The 21872-nt window shown below is 45.1% G+C and overlaps 2 pseudogenes; both read right to left on the reverse strand.

Moving 5' to 3' along the window:
- LOC139358625 (zinc finger protein 337-like) overlaps nt 1-21872 on the reverse strand; it is a 259532-nt pseudogene that overhangs the window by 72881 nt on the left and 164779 nt on the right.
- Nucleotides 16118-20148, reverse strand: LOC105470430 (spermatogenesis-associated protein 31E1-like; annotated as a pseudogene).

A 21872-nucleotide genomic window follows, 5' to 3' on the forward strand; every position in this document is an offset into this window, starting at 1 on the left:
GGGGAGACCAAGGTGTAGTCAGAGAAGGACATGATGAAAGTGGTATTAAACATTTAAATTTTGTGAATTTCCTTTCAAATCCTATTGCTTCATATTTCTGTTTACTCCTGAGTGAATGTGGGAATGCCAAATGCTAAATCAAAACTCCTGTTCCCCATCTGATGTGTCTAGTGTGACTATGGTGAATAGTCTAGGAAGAGGATTTCTGTCTTCCTGAATGCTTTCTCTAGAATTGGATGGCCCTTGGTATAAAGTGGCAAGAGCTAAGTGACTGTCTGAAATTGGATGATGTCGGAAAGCAAGGCTGGGGGCATAATGGTCATGGGCCTGGCTAATCATTAGTGCCTGGAAAGGTCAGACTGGGGCTGACATGCAGCTGGTATGCTCCAGGAGAGCTGTATAAATTGTTAAAATACTGCTTGGTGGTAAATATCTGATGACTGGAGCTTTTTCAGTGTTCTACTACCCTGCTTATAATCTGGAAACCAAAGGTCAATGCATGGCTTAGCAGGGAGCCTCTAGGTCCTGACCTAGTGCCCTGGCCAGTGCTATTTCTGATGGGCTGCTGCCTGTGCAATACCATATATTAAATATTGTCTCTGAATGGGACCCACTAGAATTGAATTTTAAGACCCTTGTGTTCCATCCTAACCTTCTCAGTTTATATGTTACCAAATTAGGAAATACACTGCTCCTCGCGTCCCACTCCACGCACCCTGGTGTTCAGGGTATCAAGTTTTGATCTTTAATCTGAGTAGAGAGTTTTGTTAATCTCTTAGGGCTTTATAATCTTCATAGCAGGGGAAAAAAGAAATGTGATTGTTTCATGCCAAGCTGCCTAGGAATTCCGTTTTCCCCTTAGAACTAGGCTGAGGAAGAGGAGGGGTTTGAGAACCTTTAAAATCTTTAACCTCCTATCCCAATCACCAGGCAAAGATTCAAAGAGTGTCTCTGATCAGCTTTTTTTTAAAAAGTCCTTTCATTCTCTTTGGTTCATGACTTCACATTTCAAATAGTCCTCAGGTATTAATGAAAATTTTAAACTTAAAGTATGCTATCAATGGTGTTTCTTTGTAGTGGTTTTATTTTCTAGGAAACAGTTAATTTAATGCCACTAGCTAAAATCCTGCATGGAAAAATGAATGAACAAACAAATAATAGTTGGAACCTGTTATGATTTTTTTCCTAGTTCAATTTTTCAATTGGGTTGGTTCTTTACTCAAAAGTAAATATGGTATTCAAGGACTCCCATGTATTGTGGGCTGGAAGTATTAGGTTGGTGCAAAAGTAATTGTGGCTTTTGCGATTACTTTCAATGGCAAAGACTGCAGTAACTTTTGCACCGACCTAATACTTCCCCCACAACTCGCCTCCTTGAATTAGTGAAGAAACATGTTGCACTGTGGGCAGGAGTTAAGGGAAGGCTGAGTCATTTGGAGGGGGCAGGTGTTGGTGGTGGATGGTTGAAGGCTGATGGAATGGTTTATTTGCAGCCTCCATCCAATTGACAGATCTCCAGGTTGCTGGGAAACAAAATCATGGAGATCGCCAACTCCCTGAAATAAGCAGTCTTCGCTCAAAATTCTTTTTTCAAATGGAGCAAAGTGCTCCTTTGCTCCATCTAGTTCTTTCTATTTTTTTCTTAGCTGAGAGGTATGCTAGTTCTTAAGAATTTCAAGATAATTTGTTGTCCGTTCTAAAAATATTGGACAAAAGGGAAATGGTGTTTCTATCTTCTCTTCCTACGTTCTAGAGAAGATTTTAATTAATATTCAAATTATGGCAGAAACTGCTCGATCGATTCCCCTTTTAGTCAAGAATTTATTATCAGGGAATTAGTTTAACAAGGCTGTTTGGTAAGAGGCTGTGGTTGCATTCAAAAATTAGAATGGAAACAATGACTCGTAAAAATTCAACATTTCTTTTTATTATTTATTTTTGAGAGGGAGTTTCGCTGTGTCACCCAGGCTGGAGTGCAGTGGCACAATCTTGGCTCACTGCAAGGGTTCAAGCGATTCTCCTCCCTCCAAGTAGCTGGGATTACAGACATGCACCTCCACGCCTGTATGATTTTTGTATTTTTAGTACAGAGGGGGTTTCACCGTATTGGTCAGGCTGGTGTCGCACTCCGGACCTCAGGTGATCCACCCACCTTGGGCTCCCAAACTGCTGGGATTACATGTGTGAGCCACTGCACCCGACCAAAAGTCAACACTTTAAACTACCACTTTCTGTATTCACTGTGTCTATGATTGGACATATCTTTCTGGGTGGCCACAAAATTATAAAATGGATACAGAATAGTCTCTTCAAAAAATTAAGGAAGTTCTTTCTAAAGCAGAGCCTTTAGGCACCCGCCTGCAGCTCAGAGCCCGCCGGGACTCCGGAAGCCGCTCCCAGGCAGCGCGCGCCAGCAGGGGGCGGCTACAGCTCGGGCTCAGGCGCCGCTGGCTCGCGGGTTCTCTGGGCCCGCCCAGGATGCCCCAGGATCGCAGGCGCGCAGCCCGCCTGGCAGCGCTGGCCGCCCTGCTCCTCTGGAGAGAGAGGGAGGGTAGCTGGCCGGGGCCCTCCGCAGCCACCGGGGATGGGGCTGAGTCAGTTTTTGCTTGTAGTGCGGCCGCCGCCAGGCAGACCGCCTGGCTTGGCCGCAGTCACGGCGGCATCTGGCCCAGGTTCTGCGAGGTTGGGGTCGCTGGCGAGCTTGGAGGTTGCCTGGCGGCTGCTGCCTGCACACACACAAACAATAAAAGCGGCTGCAGCTTGGGCAACCAGGAGGGCTGGCGGGGCATGGCCTAGGAGGCCGTGGGATTGCGAGCGCGCGCGCGGCCTGAGAGTCCGTCCCCTTCGCCGGGCCTCCCCTTCGGCTTCTCTGCCGGAGCTCGGGACGGCTGGCCAGGCTGTCCAAGGGAGCCCAGCCCCCACTCCGCGGCCAACAGAGATGGGGCTGAGCGGCAAGTTGTCAGTTCTCGCCCCTTTGCAGCCGCCGCCAGGCAGACTACCTGGCTTGCCCACAGCCACGGTGACATTTGGCCCGGGTTCTGCTATCCAGGGAGCGCGAGCGAGCTTAGGAGTTCCCAGACAGCTGCTGCCCGCAGGCGGAGGGCGGCAGCAGCTTGGGCGTCCAGGCGGGGGAGCATGGCCTGAGAGGCCTCTGGATCACCAGTGCACCGAGCCTGAGAGCCCGCCAGGCCCTGCCCCCTCCTCTGCCAGAGCTCGGGACCGCTGGCCAGGGGCCCTCTGCAGCCACCGGGGATAGGATTGAGCGGCAGGTTCCCGCTCCTGCGCAGCCACTATGGGGCAGACCATCTGGCTTGGCTGCAGCCACGGGGACATCTGCCCCCGGTTCTGAGGTGTTAAGAGTGCAGGCGGGCTTAGAGGTTTCCCATAGGCTGCTACCTGCACAAGAGGGTGGCTGCAGCTGGGGAGACCAGGCGGGCTGGAGGGGCATGGCCTGGGAGGCCTGGGGATGGCCAGCGCGCCCAGCCTGAGGGCCCCCAAGTCGTGCATCCTGCTCGACTCCTCCACCTCAGGGAGACAGGAGCCGCTGGCATGGGCAGTCCGCAGTCACCTGGGATGGGTTTGAGCAGCAGGTTCTCAGTTCTTGTTCCTGTGCAGCCTCCAGGATGTCTGGCCCAGGCTCTGCGATGCCCGCGGCGCAAGCGGGCTTGGGAGAGGACAGGCGGCTGCTGCCTGCACACACAGGGCAGAGGACAACTGCACCTTGGCCTGGGCAGCCTCTGGAATGCGTGCCCGCCAGGCCTGAGGGCCCCCCCTGGCGGTGCCACCCACCCCGCTCCTCCTCTGAGGGAGCCTGGAGCAGCTGGAATGGCCGCTCTGCGGTCTCTAGGGATGGGGTAAGTATTCTTATCTCATGCATGCACACAAAAAAGGTAACTATTAAGAAAATGTGGCACATATACACCATGGAATACTATGCAGCCATCAAAAAGGATGAGTTTGCGTCCTTTGTAGGGACATGGATGCAGCTGGAAACCATCATTCTTAGCAAACTATCACAAGAACAGAAAACCAAACACCGCATGTTCTCACTCATAGGTGGGAACTGAACAATGAGATCACTTGGACTCAGGAAGGGGAACATCACACACAGGGGCCTATCATGGGGAGGGGGGAGGGGGGAGGGATTGCATTGGGAGTTATACCTGATGTAAATGATGAGTTGATGGGTGCAGCACACCAACATGGCACAAGTATACATATGTAACAAACCTGCACGTTATGCACATGTACCCTACAACTTAAAGTATAATAATAATAAATAAATTAAAAAAAAAAGTAACTATTATATGAGGTAATTAGTATATTAATTGACTTCATTTTGGTAATCATTTCAGAATGTGCATACATATAGACACATCAGATTGTAAACTTGAATATGTACAATATTTATTTCTCAAATATACCTCAGTAAAGCTAAAAAAAATTAACAGGATTGAAAGGATAAACACACAGTTCTATAATAGTAGTTGGACACTTCAATACCTCATTTTAATTAATGGGCAGAAAAACGAGACAGAAACTTCATGAGAAATAGAAGACTTGAACAACAGTATAAACCATTTAGAGCATGTACAGAACAGTCCACCCAACAACAGCAAAATATACATTCTTTTTGAGTGGATGTGGCACTTTCTCTGGGATAGGCCATATCTTTGTCCACAAAAATATGTCCTAATCATTTTTAAAAGTTCTAAATCTTACAAAATATAATTTACAACCACAATGGAGGAAACAACAGATAAGTGAAAACTGAAAAATTCACAAATAAGCAGAAATTAAACAATATACTCTTAAACTACCAGTGAAAGAATAAATCACAAGTGAAATTAGAAAATATCTTGAGACAAAATAAAAACAAAACATACCAAAACTTATGAATGCAGTGAAAGTAGAGTTTGAAGGAAAATGTATAGATATAAACAACTACATAAAAAAAATCGCAAATCAGTAACTTCACTCTATACCTAAAGGCAGTTTAAAAGCCAGAGAAAACAAAATATGAAGCTAGCGGAAGTAGAGAAATAATAAAGATTAGAGTATAAATCAGTGAAGTAGAAGGTTGAAAAGCAGTAGAAGAAATAAACATAGCTAAAAGTTGGTTCTTTGAAAAGAATAATAATTTCACCTCAGTAGCCTAAGATTCTTCTTTAGGAACTTAGAGAAAGAAGAACAGCTTAAATCTAAGAAACTAAAGAAAGGAACTAATAACAATTAGGGCAGAAATAAATGAAATTGAAAACCAAAGAGAGAGAAAGGGAAAGAGAAGAGAGAGTACAGATTACTAACAGCAGGACTGAAAGACAAGCTATCAATACACATTATAGCATAAATAAGTAATGCTACAAATAATTTTACACACACAAATATAATAGATGAGATGAAAAAGAGAAATTCCTCTAGAGACACAACACATACTGCCAAACCTCACTGAAGAAGAAACAGTAACAAATAGTCCTGTATTAATTAAGAAATTGCATTTGTAAATAAAATCTACCAAAAAATCTATTCACATGTTCTTTCACTGATTTCTATCAAATATTTGAAGAGTACATGATTTTGACAGTACACAAACTTTTAGAGAAAATAGATGAGATGGGAGCACTCCCAACTCATTTTATAAGGCCAGCATTACAATAACACCAAAACCAAAAAATGATATTGAGAGAAAAGAAAACTATAGACAAGTATCAATCATGGACATATATGAAAAATGACAACAAAATATTGTGATATCAAATTGAACATCTACCCATGTAGGATGATTCATTATGTCCAGTAAAAACAAAGCTGATTCACTATTAAAATCCAATCCAAGTAATCTGCTATACAAAGACTATTTTTAAAACATTTCTTCTCAAGAGATGCAGAAAGAGCATTCGATGAAATCCAACATCTATTTCTGACCAAAACTTTCATAAAATTAGGAATAAAAGAACTTAGGATATATGTTTAAATCTGTACACTGTATGATGATTATGAAATGATTTTTCCTTAAGAGTGGGAACAAGTCCTATTCAATATTGTATTACAAGATTTGCAAAGTGCAACAAGACAAGAATAAGAAATTAATAACATACATATTGAAAAGGAAGAAGTAAAACTGCCTCTATTTGCTCATAAAACAAATGTTTATATACACAATCCTACAGTATTTACAAAAAGCTTCTATAAAAATACGTGAAATGAATAGTGTTTTATTATCAAAGGTCAATATAGAATGTCAATAATTTTCCTATGTGTTAGGCATTAACAGTTGAAAAAACTAAATTACTGTTTAAAATAGAAGCAAAAATTAAGTACTTAGGTATTAATGTAACAATGTAAGTGCAGGATCTATATGCTGAAAATTATAAAATATAAATGCAATAAATAAGAGAAAATTTAAGTAAAAGAGGGGAATTAAATATTTATGAATTCATAGTCTCAATATAGTTAAGCTGCCAGTCTTTTCCATTTCTATTTGTAGAGTTCCTGCATTAACAGTGAACATTTCTGCATGCTTTTTATTGGTAGTTGGAAAGCAAAAGAACTAGAATAGTCAAAGCACTTCTGAAAAAAAAACAAAGTTACAGGATATACACTACTGATTACAAGGTTTACTATTATGCTACAGTTCTCAAAATATTGTGGTTTTGTTTAAATATTGTTAAAACACTAGACACATAGACAAATGGAATGAATAGAGACCCCAGAAATAGACCCACACAAATATATTCCATTGCATTTTGAAAAAGGCACAGAGGAAAAGGGGAAAGTATAATCTATTCTCTAAATGGGCATGTAATAATGGGATTTCCCCATGTTAAAAAAAAAAAGGGGGAACCTTAATGCATATTTTACAACTTTTACAAATGTGGACTGAAGTGGACTATATAAAAGTGTAAAGTATACAGCAATAAAATACTATCATAAAACAGGGGATATTAGATATGACTTTGGGGTCATTGATGAGTTTCTAGATAAAATACCCTACACATGATCCATAAAAGAGAAAATGAAAAAATACACTTTATCATATTTGAAAATGCTCATTCTGTGAAAGAACCATTACAAGAGCAAAAAGCTAAAACAATCAGGGAAAAATATTTTTAAGTCACTGTGTTAGTCTGTTCAGCTGCTGCTATGAAGAACTGCCTGAGACTGGGTAATTTACAAAGGAAAGAGGTTTAATTGACTCACAGTTCCAGATGGCTGGGGGAGGCCTCAGGAAACTTACAATCAGGGCAGAAGGCAAGCAAACATATTGTTCTTCACATGGTGGCAGGAGAGAGAAGTGCCAAGCAAAGGAAGAAAAGCCCTATATAAAACCATCAGATTTTATGAGAACCCACTCACTATCATGAGAACAGCAGCAGCGGGGTAACTTGCCTCCATGATTCTATTACCTTCTGCTGGGTCCCTCCCACAACACATAGGGATTATGAGAACTACAATTCAAAATGAGATTTGGGCAGGGACACCGCCAAACCATATCAGTCACATATCTTGTACAAGCTTTCATCCAGAATAAATAAAGAACCCTTAAAACTCAACAATACAAAACAAACAGTCCAATTTAAAATGAGCAAAAATTTTGAGCACATACATCTCAAAAGAAGACAGACATGTGGCAAATAAACATATGAAAACATGTTTATTGTTATTAATTAATAGGGGAATGCAAATCGTAACTACAATGGGATACTACTACCTGCCATTAGAATGGAAATAAAAAATTGAAATATCAAATGCTCCTGAAGATGTGTAGCAACAAAGATTCTCTTTCATTACTGTTGGGAATGTAAAATGACATGGTCACTTTAGGAGATAATTTAGCAACTTTATATTAAGTAAAACATATGTCCAGTGTGAGGTTCAACCATTCCATTCCTATATATTTATCAATGTATAATGAAAACAAATTCACATAAAAGCCTGTAGGCTGGGCAAATGTTTTAGCAGCTTTACTCATAATCTCTAAAACCTGGAAACAACCAGGACGTCTTTATTTTTTATTATTTTTTTCTTTTTTGAAATGGAGTCTCACACTGTCACCGGGGCTGGAGTGTAGGAGTGCAATGTCGCGATCTCGGCTCACTACAACCTCTGCCTCCCAGGTTCAAGGAATTATTCTGCCTCAGCTTCCCAAGTAGCTGGGAATACAGGTACCCACCACCACACCCAGCTAATTGTTTTGTATTTTTAATAGAGACGGGGTTTCACTATGTTGGCCAGGCTGGTCTCAAACTCCTGACTTCATGATCTGCCCGTCTCAGTTTCCAAAGTGCCGGGATCACAGATGTCAGCCACTGCACCCAGCCTAACCAAGACATCTTTCTACAGGTGAATAGAGAGACTATTGCGTCAATACCATGAACAATAAAAAGGAACAGACTATTGCCTTACACACTAGTAGAGATGAACTTACATGTATTATGTATGTGAAAGAAGTCAGCCCCAAATGTCTACATATTGTATGATTTCATTTGTATAGCATTCTGGAGAAAGCAAAATTATAGGTCAAAAAAACAGATCAGAGGTTTCCCACAATTGGAAGAAAGGGAAGGGTTGATCACAAAGGCATCACACAGAGAATTTTAGGGTGATTCAGCTGTTCTCTGTAGTGCTGGATGGTGGACACATGTCTCTGTGGGCTTCTCAAAACCTACTAAATCCTACACTACAAGATCTCATCCTTATTTTCTGCAAATTAAAAAAAAAAAAAAAAATCCACTAGGAAGTCTGAGGTTTCCAGGAAGAAAAAGAAACTGATCAAAGACACTTTGGAAAATTGTATTTTGATTGGCTACTCTAAGGTTAAGACCAAACAAGCTGCATAGAAACACTCCCCTTTGGCTAGTAATTTTGTTTATTACAGGGACAAATGATAATTCTGACACCAGGCTAGAATAAATGAGTAAGTAAGTTGTAGATAACGTGAGATGGAATTTTTACTGTTATGAAATGACTTTTTCTTGTAGTGTTGAAAATGTGTTTTTTTTCCCCAGTCATGTGTTAGTTCTCCCCAGGATTCTCATCAACCTATTCAAGTATTTTTTTAAATACTCGTTCTTATGATTTTAAGACAAAAACACACCTGTTTTCAGCCCAGTTGGAGAAGCCTCATTACTATCACATCCTTTGTGTTCTAAATGAAAGTCTGCACATACAGCAACAAATGAGCATGCAAAGTGTTGGAAAAGTATAATAAGGAAGTCAGTCTCCCTGGGGAGTTACACAGTGGTGTGTGTCTCCTATATTTCTCATCTGCCCTGGAGAGAGTGCTGCAGAAGCCGCCAACCAGAAACCACACCCAACAAAACCAAACCTAACAAAACACCAGCTTTCTCAGCCAAAGAACCTGGAAAATAATGGCACAGCAGGGAATACCCACCTGACTGTAGCCAAACATCAGTGGAAAAACCCCCAAACATCATAGTTCAGTGGAGTCCAGTGTGGAGCTGATGATCCACTTCACTTCCATGGAGTGGAAGAAAGCAGCAGTGCTCTGATTCCCTTGCCTGATGGTGTCAGTGGGGACAGGAATGGAGATAAATCTTCTCTCTCCCACATTGCAAAAGAAGGTGGCATTCTGGTATTTCTATCAAGGTCATGTCAACAGACCAAGAAAGAAGCTGTTCTTCCATTTTCTGTCTGGCAAAAGCAGACAGTTCTACAAATCCCTTGCCAAAGTAGTGTCTGGAGGTGCCAGAGGTAAGCTTAGCCTCAAATTCATGCAGCAACATTGAGACTGAGGCAGGGTGAGGTACGCTAGTGTCACCTTCCTAACCCTTGTCACTGAAGTCAAGAAGGAAGCTGAGCCTCTGCTGCACCCAGTGCCACCACACTGACAAGGTGGCATCATCTCCAATTTCCCCCAACCCCACTTCTGGTGTCGGTAGGACCCTGGGGTGAACAAAACCTCCACACTGACACAGCTGCAATGAGACTGAGTGAGGTGGCACCAGCAGGCAATTAGGAGTTCTTTTGAAGCAAATGTAAATCTTGAAAATCTCCACCAAAAAATGAAAGTTATAAGAATTAACCAAATGGAAATTAAAGAATTAAAAAAAGATAACTGAAATAAAACTTTACTGGATAAGTTTAATAGTAAAGAAGAGAAAAGAGAAGATAGAATCAGTAAACTTGAGGACAAATCAGTAGGATTTACTGATTCTATTCTGAACAAGAGAGCAAAAACAGATACAAAATGAAACAACAGAGAACACCCTTGGGGACCTGTCAGGCAGCATCATAATATTGAGTCTATGTATCATCAGAGACCTAGAAAGAGAGTGGAAAGAAATAGTGGCGCTGGAAAAAGAGTCAATAAATTGATATCTGAAAACATCTTAATTTTGACAAAGACACAAACATAGAGAACGAAGTAGCTGAGTAAATACTAAATAAGATAAACCTAAAAGAACTCATATTAAAACATGTCATATAAAAATTTCTGAAAACAGAAGACAAATAAAAATTCTTGAAAGCCTACCCCCAAAAAACTATAAGGACTTATAAAAATAAAATTCAAATGACAACAGAGTTCTCATCTGAAACAGTGTAGGACACAAGGATGTGTCCCAACATGTATGTCTTGAAGGAAAAAAAAACTGTCAAGTGCAAATTCTATGTCCAGCAAAAATAACATTAAAAAAGAAAGGAGAAATAAAGGCATCCTTATGTGAAGGAAAACTGACACAATTTGTGTTTTACCAAAACTCCTCTTAAAAAGCTGAAAAGTAAGTCCTCTAAACAGAAACCAAATGATATCTGAAAACTGCTTGGAACTTCAGAAAGAAAAGAATAAGAGAATGGGAAAATGTAAATAGATGTCATAGGTTATTCATCATCTCAGAAGTTTTTAAAATCATATTTGGTGTTTACACTAAAATTATCACACTGCCTGTTGCAGCATCCAGTGTATTGGATGTGTTACTCAGTGCGATTCTATTTTTAAAAGCAAGGAGGCTAAAAGGACTTGTGGTCCTTTTATACAGTGGTATAACATCAATGCCAGTTGACTTTGGCATCAGTTACACATGTATAACAATAATAAGGTAAAGATAGTAAGAAAATTATATAGAGATGTACTAAAAAACAGTATAAATAAATCATTATATAATCCTAAAACTACTTCAATAACTCACAGTAAGGTTAGGAAGGAGAACAGAGGAAACAAGAAGAGAATGAACAAGCAGAAAATAAATTATAAAGTAGAACACCTAGGCCTTGACATATGTATTAGAGTTATCTTAAATATAAATTGTGTACATGTGTCAATTAAAACATAGGGAATATCAACCTGGACAAAGAAACATGATTCAAAAATACATATGCTACTGATCTCAATTGATGCAGAAAGAGCATTTGCCAAAATATAGCACAGTTTTATGATAAAAACTTTCAGAAGCCTAGACATACAAAGAAATTTCCTGAACTTTATCAAGACTATTTATCAAAAACAAACAGCTATGTCATGCTTAATGATGTCGGGAGGCTGAGGCAGGAGAATGGCGTGAACCTGGGAGGCAGAGCTTGCAGTGAGCCGAGATCCGGCCACTGCACTCCAGCCTGGGCGACAGAGGAAGACTCAGTCTCAAAAAAAAAAAAAAAAAAAAGAATGAATGGTTTTCCCCTCAGGGTGGAAACAAGGCAGAGACTTCTGCTCTCAACAACGCTATCTGACTGAGCGCTAAAAGTTCTAAGCAGCACAATTGGGCAAAAAACAAGCAAAGCACACTGATAGAAAAAAAAAAGAAAGAAGGAAAGTGGCATCTATTGCACATTACACTATTGTATTTGTAAAGTCTCAGCGAAACTAAAAATATTCTTGTAGAAATAATAATACTTAGCAAGTTCACAGGATAAATGATCCATCCTCCAAAATTCATCATATTTCTATGAACTAACAATGAATGTGTGGAAACTGATAGTACCTTTACAATTGCTCTAAAGAAAATACTTAGGCAAAAATCTGACAAGACATGCAGAATCAAGATGGCAAAAATGACAAAATGTGCATGAAAGAATTGAGAGAAGAATTAAATAAATTCAAACGTACATTATTAATGGTTTGGAAGACTCAAGATAGCAAAGATGTCAACTCTCCTCAAATTGATGGGTAGACTTAACGACAGTCATATAAAAACTCCAGCTACATATTTTTTTATGCATATAGATAAACCTATTTTAAGTTTATAGGAAAAGGCACATGATATTGGTGGAGAGATGGAGACATAAGTCAGCAGAACAGAAAAAAGAACTCAGAAATTGACACAAGTAAATATATCCAACTCATTGTTGACAATGGTAAAAAAGCAATTGAAGGAGAAAGAATAGTCTTCTTAAAAACTGTTACTGGAGAAAACAAACATTTATTGGCTCAAAATCTCAGTGTAAACTTCGTACTTTATACACTAACTAACTTGAAATGGTTTGCAAACTTAAATATAAAAGGTTGTACTGTAAACCTTTTAGGAAAAGAGTTCTAAAAAAATTATTGGGATCTAGGGCTAAATAAAAGTATTTTGTTCTTATTTATATGTAGCTTTAAATGTTTTCTTTTTCAGTAAAAGATCAATGTGTGCCTGTACTTATTCTAAAAAAGAAAAAATATTCAATGTGCTCTTCCAGATTAATAGACAAATCAAATAGACTCACTTTCTTTATGAACCCATAGTGTATCACTGATCTAGCCATTATTGTTTTCCTGAGAGGAAAATTCTCTTTACACTTATCATATTTTTGGAGTATTAAGAGGAGAACCAGAGGGCCTTAGGTGAGGTGAACGTGCTGTCAGTGGAGGTGAGCAGGGAGGAAATTTCCAAACCCAAGCAGTGGCAGAAATTGCTGGAGAGAGAATAGTTGCTTTGGCAAGTCCAGAGATCACTTGTGATGCACCCTGCTCTGCAGAATAACAGAAAAGAGCAGTGTATTCCAGCCAACAATAGAATGGGTGAGAATAATCCAATGATGTTACAACACACACACGTATGTACACACACACATGCGTATACAGACCTGTGCACATATACACACACAGATATGTATAATATGTGTGTATTTATAACTGAAGTTAAACCATTAAGCAATCAATGTGCAGTCCTATTTTTCGACCCTCTCTTTTCTAACATCCTTCAAACAGATGATGTTTTGTAAGATTTTCAATTATTTTCAATAATTTTAAAAAATCACAAACAGAACAAATATGCAGGCTGAATTATTTATCAATCCCCTATTTTACATGTGGTTGTAAATAAGCAATGTATTGTATAGAGATTTCAGCATCTTAGATGTTAAAGTAAACATATAGCTGCTCCTCATTTTTACAAGAGTGGATTTACAGTATGTGTGTGCAAGTTGTATATTTAAATTACTTAAAAATAGCATCTTCTTTGGTAATCGTTTTTAAAACTAAATTTGTGGCACATTAGAAAGAATGTTTTTAAGCAAAATTGCTTTTTAGTTTGTATTCTCTAAACATCAGAATTTTACTTTGAAGGATTTCAAAACTTACAAGGATATTCATATTTGGCCTCTAAAATAAATAACTTAGATGGAAAAATTTGAATTTGAAAATTTCTTTTTACCACGAAATTTGAAGTTTTAATGCCATTTTATTTGTACAGATTTTCTTTGAAACATGATATTGGCTACTGGAAAGAGTTAAGACCCTTCATGAAAATATGATTTTTGTGATGCAACTTATATATGAGGTAGAGGAGGCATTGATTCCTGTGCCCATTAACTAAGGAGATTTTATGAAACAATTTTTAACAAGGGCCACAGTCGGTACCAGGAATGTGGTCAGGCACGCCTCCCTCCTCACTGGGCCCACCGGAAGCGTTCAGGGTTCTAGGAGAAACATGCGCAGGTGTGCAGAGGCTGTCACAAGGGAAGAAGGGCCAGGGTGGGAAACCCAGCACAGGGGGCCTGGCCTCATAGGGGAATCGGAGAAGGTTTTCTGAGGAAGCTTTGTCCAAGCCGAGATCCTTCCTGTTCCATGTGCTCCAGCACAAGGCCTGCAGGAGGAGCCCCGTGAGCAAGGCCGACCTAGACCAGCCGGGGGGATTCCCTTGGCAGTGAGGGGGAGCATGGCCTGAGGAACTGAGGGCGATCTCAGAAGGATGGCATCAGAGGAACTCTCACCGTTTCTGTCAAGAACGTTACAGTTTGATATCAGCATGGGGGTTGTGACTGGGTGATCCTGGGAAGGGTCTGTCAGCGGGTCAGGGGCTTGCTCGAAATTGGACGCTGTCTGATAGAGGAGGCTTTTCTATTGTTTGGTATCTCAAGGAATCTTATCTAGAAGAGGGCAGAGGCCGCCAGGAGAAAACCGCTGCTGGTAATGAGGTAGATGCCGCTCATTTTCACCAAGTGAGTGCAGTGCTAGGGATTTTATGGTGTGGCAAAGTGACCTTGATATATTTTGTTTGTGCCGGTCTCTGTTAGACTCACTGTGGGTGTCTCCGTGGGGATCTCTGTGTTGTTTTTGAAGAGTCTCTGTGTGAGTCTCTCTCGGGGATTTCTGGGGGGGGGTCCTTCTAGGGGGTCTTTGTGGGGGGATCTCAGTCAGATTCTCTGTTGGGGTCTCTGGGGATCACTGTGGGGAATCTCTGAAATATTGATGAATGTGGGGTCTCTGTGGGAATCTTTGAGTGTTGGGGTCTACTGGGGGTCCCTGTGGAGTTCTTCTGCTGCAGGTCCCAGGATCCTGGGTCCCATAGATGTTAGGTCCACACTGGAGTTGCCCAGGTCACCACCCCAGACAGGACTTGGCTCCAGCAGTAGTTGGGACACCCAAAGTGACACCAGGGCATGTTCAAAACAGGTCCCCAACTTGGGTCCTACCAGGCCTGGGTACAGGCCTGTCCCCTTGTCCTCAGCCTCCACAACCCCTGCAAGTGCAGAGGTCCCCTGGGGCAGAAGGCCCCTGGGCAGATCCCTATGAGGAATTGGCTCCTGCCTGCCCTGACCTTGCTCCTGCCTTCCCTGGGGATGGCCAGGAAGGACCCAGCACCAGGACGGAGGGAGCACAGGACTGGGCCATGTGGGGACTGTCCCTGCCAACCATGTGACCAGATTCTCTGAGCCCCAATGTGTCCCCTGCAAGCACATGGGCCTGGAACCATAGACGTGCTGTGTGACCCAGGCCAACCCTTGCCTTCTGGGTTCCCCTCCCCCGGGAGTGGCACTGACCACTTTTGCTTGTAATGGTCACCAGACTGCGAGGACCCTGGTTACAGCTGCAGGCAGCTTTTGGATCCTGCACTTGCAATCTTAGGCTCATCTTCCCTGATTCTTTTCCCACCTCCCACCCTGAACCGAAGGTCCTCTCCTGTGGTTCCTGACCACAGAGTCCTACCAGAGGAGTAGGCAGCAGCCCTGGGTGCCTCCTGAAACGGACACCCCACACCAGTGGGCTGGGAGACTGCTCTGGGGAGTGAGGCCGGTGATGGCAGACATGAACCCAAGGGTGTTATCAAGGCTGAACCAAGTGTTGGCAGGGCCCAAGTCCATCCCGGAACTCAGCAGACAGGAAAGTGTCTGGGGACGGTGTCATCTCTTCCCCACCAGGAGATCCTGGAAAGAGCAGTCCTGCCTCTGACCCAGGGCCAGCACAGGACACCCCCACATTCCCAGACTACTGTGGGGCAGGGGGGTTTCTGGGATCCATCACTCCTGGAGCCTACCACCCCCTCAGTCCGTGAGGCCCCTGCAGACCCAGCTCCTACAGCAGCACAGAAGTCACCTTAGTGAGAATGGGGGTTGCAGTGAGCCAGAGCCCAGGTGGAATCTCCAAAGGGTTTGCTATCCTTACACGTCCTGAAGGCTCTGAGTCATGATCCAGTTTGGAAACCAGACACAGTGTGGGGACAGGGAGAACATGGGGTCTTCCAGGTCCCTGTCAGCCTCCTCCTGGCCCAGTCATTCTGGGAGCCACACTCAGGAGGAGCTGACACTGAGCCCTTTCCTGTGCCCTAGCATGGCACAGACAGAAGCTTCCACCTCTGCAGGGAAAGCAGGTGCATTGGGAACTTCTCCGTGGAAGTCAGGAACACATGGGAACGGTGATGATCCATGCAGGACAGGTTCGTTGTGTAGGTGTCCAGTGTTATTTGAGTAGAACCCCCTGACTCTCCCAGGAGAGGTGTGAGAAGCCTGAGCTGGTTCAGGAAGCAAGACACATCTGTGTAGACCTCAGTTCCTGTGGCTGTGGATGGGGCCACGGGAGGTGCTTGCCTCTCATGGCCTGTGGTGGTGGGGACCAGCTGGGGACACAGGCTCCCTGGGAGGTGGGAGCCCAACTGCTGTCTCTGTCTCTGATGCCCTTGTTTTTGACAGGACAGTTGTGGCCCTTGGGGGTGGCTTTGGGGCTGCAGGCCAGAGCTCTCATCTCTCTGCTGTGTTCCTGGTGGTAGTGACTCCTGTGGCAGCAGGAAGGCACATTCTTCTGGGCTTGGAGGTCGCCTTTGTGGCAGTTGATCTCTGAGGGACCACATCCCTGCTGAATCCCCAATTTGTCCACCAGGATTTGACCCACAACTCTGATGATGGCCTGGGCTTCTTTAGTCATGCTATCCATAAACAACCTTGCTGGATCAGACTCCTAGCTCTGGACAGCATCTGCCCTGGGCTTGCCTTTCTGAAGTACGTCTTCCTGCCCTGCACCTCTTTTCCTGAGGTGTAGACTGTTGGGGGAAGTCAAGGACCCTGAATGGAGGGACCAGCTGAAACCATGGCCAAAGAACATAAGTTGTGAAGATTTCATGGACATTTATTAGTTCCCTAAATTAATACTTTTATAATTTCTTATGTGTGTCTTTACTGCAATCTCTGAACATAAATCATGAAGATTTCATGGACATTGATCACTTCCCCAGACTATACTCTTGTAATTTCCTATGCCTGTCTTTACTTCAATGTCTTAATCCTGTCATCTTCATAAACTGAGGATGTATGTTGCCTCAGGACCCTGTGGTGACTGTGTTATCTGCACAAATTGCTTGTAAAGCCTGTGTGTTTGAACAATATGAAATCTGGGCACCTTGAAAAGAACAAGATAACAGCGATTTTCAGGGAACAAGGGAGATAACCATAAAGTCTGACTGCCTGTGGGGCCAGGTAGAATGGAGTCATATTTCTCTTCTTTCAGAAAGCACATAGGAGAAATATTGCTGATTTCTTTTCTCATCAAGGAATAACCATGGGAAAATGAATGCATTCCCAGGGGAAGTTTTTCTCTCTTTTGGACTCTTTCTTTTTATTTCTCAGACCAGCCAACACGTAGGGAAAATAGAAAAGAACCTATGTTGAAATATTGGGAGCTGGTTCCTCTGATAGTATGCCCTGTGAATGGTGATTGATCTTTCTCCAGAAGTTGCACTCTGGTGGTGCCTGTCCCTTCTCTAGCTGAGGCTTGTCATATTTCCTTTATTGTTTGTCTCCTATTTCCCTGGCATGGGCAGGGTGGCTCCTCCAACTGGCTTCGGAGGTCCTGGGTCCCTTGCACCTATGTCCCTGCTACCCTGGTCTGGGCCTCCTGCAGGCCTCGCCCTTGTTCACAGACCCCAGCATCTTCTGACTCTTCTGTGGGGCCTTCACTTTTGAGCTCACAGGCTCCTGTTGCCCCAGTCTGTCCCCTCCCTTACACAGGAGGGCACATGGCCCCTGGAAAGCTGCCATGTTCCTCCTACTGAACACAGTCTGGGAGGTGGACAGTGGGGCATTAGTGAGTGGCCAGTCTATGGCTGGTAGCATGTCCACTTTGTGGCCTGGAAGGCACAGGTCTGTGGGGCCCTCCTGGAGGAGGATGCTGGAGACACGGCCTGGCACCTGCTCCTCTGAGTCCACCTGCACTGTGAGCACAATCTCATTGACTGCCTATGCTTTCAGACACAGATGCCCTGGATCCTGAGCAACACAGATTGTAGACACTGAGGTCTACAGACACCAGTTTACACTATAGTGTAGACACTAGTGGTCCCCACAGCCTCTGTGCTCCTCAGGTCCACCTAAACACTTCCTGAACTTGCCCTCACACTGGCTCCCAAGGTGGCTTCTGAAGCAGGGGGTTTCTCCTCCTCAGCCTCCAGTGCTTCCAGGGTGTCTTTGGCCCTTGCCCACTGGGACCTTATGCAGAACTCTTGCAGGGCTCTGTTATGACAGGAGTTTCCTGGGGACATGCTTTCAATCTCAAGCCATGCCTCATTCCCAGCCATTTCTGAACCCCTCAAGGTTGGATTTCCCAGACCCCAGGACAGTCCTGCTCTGCCAGGTTCTGCCTACAAGGCTGCACATGGGGGACTGAGAAGACACCTTGTCGGAGAGGCCTCTAATTGCTTATGGGTGTCAGCTGACTGGGACCATCTTGGAGCCCTCTGGCCTTCCTCCTGCTCAGGTGGTGGGGCAGGGACAGGGCAACTCACAATGGGGCTGACTTGCCTGTTGTTCTGTTGTCTCCTGGACCATTCTGGGGAGGTTTTTCCAATAAAATGACAAACTTGGCTACAGATTCAACCCGAGATTCCCAGGAGGCCCAGAGGGGAAATGTGGAGTATGGGAGGGGTGGGGGCTGAGCCTTACCTGACTGGACATTTATGGGCTATAGGGACTGGAGGTCTGGACCCCACCTGTGCCTCACACAGAACCTGAAAAGATGTGCTTCCAGCATCTGCCGGGTGCAGGGATGAAGGAAGGAAAGCTCCTGGGAGGTGTTCATGTGGGCTTTCCCACCCCTCCAGGATGCCAGCTTCCCCAGTTTCCTGTGGGTGTCAGACTTGGGAACAGCACGTTTGGCCATGAACCAGGAGCAATACACAGATACAGGGATCCAGCCCTCCTTGATCTCCCCCACCTTCCTGTCCAGATGGACCTGCAGCTTGTTTTCCAAATGCTTCCTGTCTGGGTCCCTGGGTGTGGAACTTACTGATTGGTACTTCCAGGACTTCCTGAAGTCACCGTCTTCCTCCTCCTTGTCTTTCTCCAAAACCTTCACTGAATTCCTTCCTGTGCCTTGATCCTGGCTTGGTTGTGCCTCTAGTTTGGACCCTAAGCACCTCTTCCTAGATAACCTTCCAGAGCTCCTGAGCCCTGTCTTCTGCATATCCTTCCTGCCCTTTCCTGCCAATTCAGAAGCCTGGGAGGGCAAGAGGACTCCCTGTGTGTCTTCTGCCTGACCCTGGGGCCTCCCTGGGAATTCCCCCTCAGGTTGCAGAGGTCTCCAGATGGAATCTGCTGGGAGGGCCACGGGACTGCTCCTGGCATATGGCACTACTTCCTTGCCACCGGTGCTCTGGGATCTCAGTGCTGGAGGCAACCCCAGAAAGAATGGAGGCTGACTTGGGGCTCTGGAAAGCCGGCCTCTTCTGGGGAAGGTGGGCAGTGGGCTGGCTCAGAACAGCCTGAGAATTTTTTAGGAGAAAGGGAAAAGCCCTCTTCCACTTTGGTCACTTCTGCAAGGGCCATTCAAGATACTCCATTAAATTGGGGATGACAGACTGTGCCCTCTCATTGGATGTAGGGCAAGATGCCCCACAGAACCTGATCTGGGGTGGAGAAGAGCACGGTAGGCTTGGGACAGGGGGTGAGAAGTGAGACTGCTTCTGGATCCCAGCCAGAGGTGGGGGCTGGGACTGGGGCCAGTTTGAAGTGAAAGGTTGGAGCTGGGCCATCTGTGGGGCTGGGGCTGTGCCTGGGAAAGCTGTGAAGATGCCTCAACCTCAGGTTCACCTTGAAGAGAAGTGGAGGCTTTATCCAATGGTACAGAGTACACATTCTGTGAGGAAGGGTTCCTAGAAACCCAGGCCGTGACCACCAGGGACTCCCTATTGAAAGAGGGGAGAAAAGGTCTCAGAAGAGCTGGCTGCATTTCCACTGTAAGTGGTCCCCCATGGACGTGGCATCAGAGACCTGCTGAGGACCAGGCAGCTGCTGTGGTTGGGTTGTCACATTCCAGAAGGGATTTAGAGTCGTGATGTCCCGCTCCTTCCCCAGTGATGTCATCTGCAGGTAGTCTGCCTGCCCCCTTTCTTTCTCCTGCCACATCTTCATCACTGCTCTATTGGTGATGAGAGTTTCCAGCAGCTTCTGCATGTTGGGGTGGATGAATGTGCAGGCACCTACCTCCATCTGCCTGAGTGTGGGGTCTCCCCAGAAGGAAGCCTCTAGGATGAGGTCAGGAAGATGCTGTTGCTGGGACTTGCCATGTGAGCAGGTGGAGAGGCCCCAGGTGGTGGCAGCCTCCCTCCAGCAGGAGAGGTCCCAGATGGGATCACTGGAGCACCCAAAGCTGGAGATCACCCTGGTTGGAGAAGGCAGCCCCTGGTTGTGTAAAAGGCAGCTCTGGGGGACGGGGCATACTGTGGAGCCACACTGAAATTCAGCCAGGCCGGAGCTGGGTGGAGGTGGAGAGGAGGCCACGGGAACAGAGGGCTGTGGTGAAGGAGGAAAAAGCACATGTGGCTGAGATGCAGGGTGTTTTAGGGGTAACAAAGGCTCTGGTGACCTGGAGGTACTCAGGGTTGAGTGTGATCAAAAAGGCTCTAAGGTGATCGTTGCGCCTGGTGACAGGGTGGAGGCCAGAGTAGCTGGGAGAGCCCTTGGGGACAAGCTGGTGGGAGATGGATATTGCATGCATTTCCCATGCAGTTGGTGGGCCTTAGCAGGCACTGGTTGGTACATGTCACCCAGGGGGTCTCCAGCTAAGGGTAAGTGAGAGCCAGCCTCCCCAGTGAGCTTTCTCAGGTGGCTGCAGTAGACATGAGGCACAAGCTGCAGCCAGGGGCAGGTGGGGCTGGGAGGTCGGGAAGGCTGGGCACCTGGTGCCCACAGCTCCTCCACCTCCCCCACTGCTGACTTCACACAGTTCTGTCTATGTCAGCCTCAGGGCTTCCGTCCATTCCTGTTCCCTTTCCAGGACCTCCCCCTCTCAGGTCACCACCAGGCCCTAGGGTTGCATCAGAGGCCCTGGTATAAAGGAGGACGTGGAGAGAAGGGGGAGTCTCCTCATCTTTCCAGAGGGTTGGTCAGGCCCCCAGTCTCCCCCAGCTCCCTCAGGAGGATTCTGCAAGCTGGAAGTCAGGAGACGGGGTTATGGTGGGGAGGGCAGTGCCAGCAAACTTCACAGGAGGCTGAGTGGCTGTCTCTTTAGGGGACACCATGGGGAACTAGACCCTGAAACCCACGCATCTGTGTCCAAGGCCACATGGCCCCAATGGTGACAGCAAGGTGTGCACTGTACAGAACCTTTGTCATTTGCAAAGAGTGCTTCCATGTACACCCCCTCATGGGTGTCACAGCCATCTAATGGGGAGAGTGGACAGGGGTGGTCTCTAAGAATTCAGCCATGGCCGAGGAGAACAGCTGTCCGCATGGACCTGGAGCCTCCCTGACCTCCCCCCATATCCTGGCAGGTCTTGGTGCCTCCCCCACAGCGCCCCCTTATGGGCAATACCGGTTCCCGGGCCCATGGCTTCATTCCCACAGATAATCTGAGGAGGCCCCGGGTTCTGATTTCCCTCCCAGGAGTTTCCTCTCAGGCCTCTGCAAATGACTTCCTCAGGGACAGGTGATGCTCAGTCACCTCTGGGGAGTCCGCGGAGCAGTAGAACCTCACCTTTCAGAGCTAGGATCTTCTTCCTGCTCCTGGGCCTCCCAATCTCTTCCTTTGATGGTAAGAGGCAAGCAAGAGTGAGGGGCTGGGACCAGTTCTCAGTCTCCCCAGGCCAGCTGCACACACGCAGTGCTCATGAGTAACACAGCTTTCTGCCTGTAGCTCACGGAGCTCTGTGTGCGTTTCTTTTACTTATGTTTCATTGATGAAATGTTTTCTGTTTTCCTTCTTAGGGAAATGCAAGTGGGGGTTTTGT

This window comes from Macaca nemestrina, chromosome 15 (assembly GCF_043159975.1).
Source record: "Macaca nemestrina isolate mMacNem1 chromosome 15, mMacNem.hap1, whole genome shotgun sequence".
Lineage (NCBI taxonomy): Eukaryota > Metazoa > Chordata > Mammalia > Primates > Cercopithecidae > Macaca > Macaca nemestrina.